The sequence below is a fragment of the Chiloscyllium punctatum genome, chromosome 43, assembly GCF_047496795.1.
Source record: "Chiloscyllium punctatum isolate Juve2018m chromosome 43, sChiPun1.3, whole genome shotgun sequence".
Taxonomy (NCBI): domain Eukaryota; kingdom Metazoa; phylum Chordata; class Chondrichthyes; order Orectolobiformes; family Hemiscylliidae; genus Chiloscyllium; species Chiloscyllium punctatum.
In genome coordinates, this window is record NC_092781.1 from 24,026,792 (window position 1) to 24,030,463 (window position 3,672).

The window sequence follows — 3,672 nt, forward strand, 5'->3', positions numbered from 1 at the left end:
GGAAACGATTAAATTTTCATGTTGTTTTTACTTTAGAATGGACAAAGTATCGGCAATAAGATAGATGGACATGTGACACTGAGATGAATGTAATTTAGACACCAGTGAGACGTGGTTACGGGGTGAAAAAAAGGTGGAACATTAATATTCAACGGTATGCAACTTGTCCAGACCTCAGGGAGAATGAAAAAGCAGGATGGGTAACTGTGGCAATACTGGATAACAAACGCATAACAGAGAAATCATTTGATCTCAGATTATAGAGTAGAAATAGATTGAATGGAAATCCTGGATCATAAGCATAAGCAGAAGAACGGTTTTCGGTAACCAAGCAACTCAACACTGCAACAAACAGAACTTCGATGGAATTTTTAACAAAATCATTGGGATAATTTTGGGAGACTTCAATCTTCAAATAATCTAGGACAGTCACACTGGCAAGAGTGATAATCTAAGGGAAGTTAAGAGAATGTTTTTGTTTCAGTGTTTCTTTGAGTAACACATTGTGCAACTGGCTGGGGACGTAATTATCACACATAGACTGTGATCTGATGAAGTTGAGTGAGTGAATATTGTCACATTGAGAGATCCTCCGGGAAATAGTGATTAAGTAAAATATAAATGAATGATGAAGTTTTAAAATAAATCACAGAATGGACAAGCTACAACTAAAAACAAAAATAGCTAATTATATGTATTTGCGAGCAGAACTCACCAAAGTAAAAAAAAGGTAAACAGAACAAAATGTATGGCTGTAAGTTAACAGTGGAAAACATTTAAAGGAACAGTGTAAAATATTTAACAAAAGGACATTCCACTGAAACAGACAAAACCTCAACAATATATTCCCATCTGTTCCTCACTCAGGGCCAAATTTATAATATAAGATAATGAGGCTTTGAAGATCACCAAATCATCAACAAGCCTAAAGCGAGACTGTATTTTAAAAGTATGTATTAAAGGGATTGGAAAGGGTCTCCGGGCAGGAGGAGAGCAGTACGAAGGGGTATCATTGCCAGGGTTTCTGGAGATGATAAGAACAAAGAGAGTTCAAGGTAGAGGAGGAGGTGAGAGGGTTATGGAGATAGGGCAGGGCCTGAATAATGTTACAAAGCCAGAATGAATTGAGAAGCTGGAGGTTTTCAGAGGTAAGGAGGGATATATATACTCAGTCATTCAAAGAATGAGGATGTCACTGGCTGGAACAGCATTCTATGCCTCACAGCTAATTGCCCGGAGGGCAGCTCAGAATCAGTCATATTGCTGTGGGTCTGGAATCACATGTCAGCCAGACCAGGTATGATTTTCAGATGTCTTTCTGTAAAGGACGAAAATGAACCAGATGAGTTTTTCCAACTAATGAACAAAGTTTTCATGGTGGCCTCAGCAATGTCCTGTACAGCTACAATTTGATTTCCTATTTCCGACTCTCAATGGTTTTACCAATAAATGTATGTGTCCCAAACGCCTGTTCACCACCCTGTCTACCCTTCATTATAAAGGGCTTATGATTGAAATGTCGATCCTCTTGCTCCTCGGATGCTGCTGGACCTGCTGTCCTTTTCCAGCACCACACTTTCGACTCTATTTTCCCAGAATCTGCAATCCTCACTTTCTTCTTTATTCTGTCTACCTGCAATGTTAATTTCAAAGAACTGTGTATCTCCATCCCCAGGTGCCTGATTGACCACTACTGTGTGGTCAAACAGAGAGAGGTGCAGTTACGTTGTTCCTTGGAAGTGGCATCACAGATGGACGGTTTGGTGAAAGAGGCAATTAGCACACTTGTCCTTATTGCTCAGAGGTTTGAGTACATGAGTTGGATATATTTGAAAATTGTCCTCAATATTTTCCTTGGGCATAGGAGGCTACGGGGTGACCTTATTAAAACCATGCAGAACACAGGTAAGTTTAATTGCCAAAACTGGACGATTCCACAACTAGATGGCATAAAGGTGAGTTGGGAGAGCAAAGATTTAAACAGGGACCTGTAGTGCAAACTTTTCCACATAGGATGGTGCAGTTATTGAACGAACCTCCGGAGGAAATGGTAGTTACAAGTACAATTACAACAGGTAAAATACATTTGGGCAGGTGAATGGAGAGTTGAAGGTTTGCAGGGATATGGTCAATTACAGGGAACTAGGATTCATTCACTTCTGTTCAACTGGCCTGTATGCACTAGTTGGGCCAAAGGGTCCGTTTCCGTGCTGTAAGATTGTCTGTCTCCAGTTATTGGTGGAAGAGATAAGACATTTTGTAGAGAATGAAGAAAATTAGAGAGCTAAGAATGGTTGTTTCAAATGGCGTCAGTTTCAAATATGTGGAGGGATTGTAGGGAAGGGAGAAGGTTACACATTATAGGAACTGCAACGGGGGTTAGAACAATTGAAGACACTAATCTTCAAGACATGCCATAGATAAAGTGCTGGAAAGGGAACACAGAATAGAAACATTCCAGGCATCATTACCACCCTCACGTGGGAAGACAGCTTTCTCCTCTGTTGTACTGACCCTCACTAAGTCTGCACAGACCTGACATAATTGTGAATGAACATTGGAAAAATATTCGAAGGTACACTGTAAAACACTCAACAAAACAGGCAAAACATCAGAAGAAATCCCCACCTCTCCTTCACTCGGGACAAAATGTTATATCTGGAATCGTATCTGGAACAGTTTATGTGGCTTCGAAGATCACCAAACATTACTGACAATTCTGAATCAAGAGAGGGTTTGCACAGTAAGCTTTAAAGCGATTGCAAAGGGTGTCGTCACAGGAGCTGGGTAGTTGGAAAGGGAAAATTGCCAGGGTGTAATGACATGATAGGAACAGGGCGAGGAGAAGGCGATGGAGGTGGAAACTGTGTAACAGAGAGTGGCCAGGATCTGGACAGTATTACAAAGCCAGCACAAACTTCTTCAGCTGGGGGTACTTGCTGAGGAAGGAGGGTAATATTTACATGGAGATATTCATTCATGGGATGCCGATGTCATTGATTGAAATATTGTCTCACTGCTGATCGCTCAGACGGCAGTTCAGAGACAGCCATATTCCTGTGGGTCTGAAGTCACATGTGAGTTAGATCAGGTAATAATGTTAGATATCATTTCCTAATAGACAGAAGTGAGCCAGATGTGTTCTTCCTACTGATCAGCAATTTTCTTTTAACATTGTCGCCTTCACAGTGTTTTGCACAGCCATGACACAACATCCCATTTCTCAGTGCTCTAATCAATGAAGGCAAGTGTCCCAAATGCCTGCTTCACCACCCGATCTACCTGTGACACCACTTCCAAATAACTGTGGACCTGCACCCCTGGGACTTCGGTTGACCACAAGAACCAGGGCCTGGACAATAACTGTGCATGTCCCGCCTGGATTTGTCTAAACAAAATGCAACACCTCGCATTGATTTAATTCAAATCCATCTGCTATTCTTCAGTCCACCACTTCAACAATATTGCTGTTGTATGACAGATAACCTTTATTTTCCACTGTACCACCAATTTCAGTATCAACTAATATCTTAGTTACCTGAAAACCAACATGCTAATGCGAAGCATTTATCTAAATGACAAACAACAGGAGAACCACTACACCGCTGATCGCATGTCTCCAATCAGAGAAACAGAATATTTCCCACCACATTCTGTATATGCAATTGACGA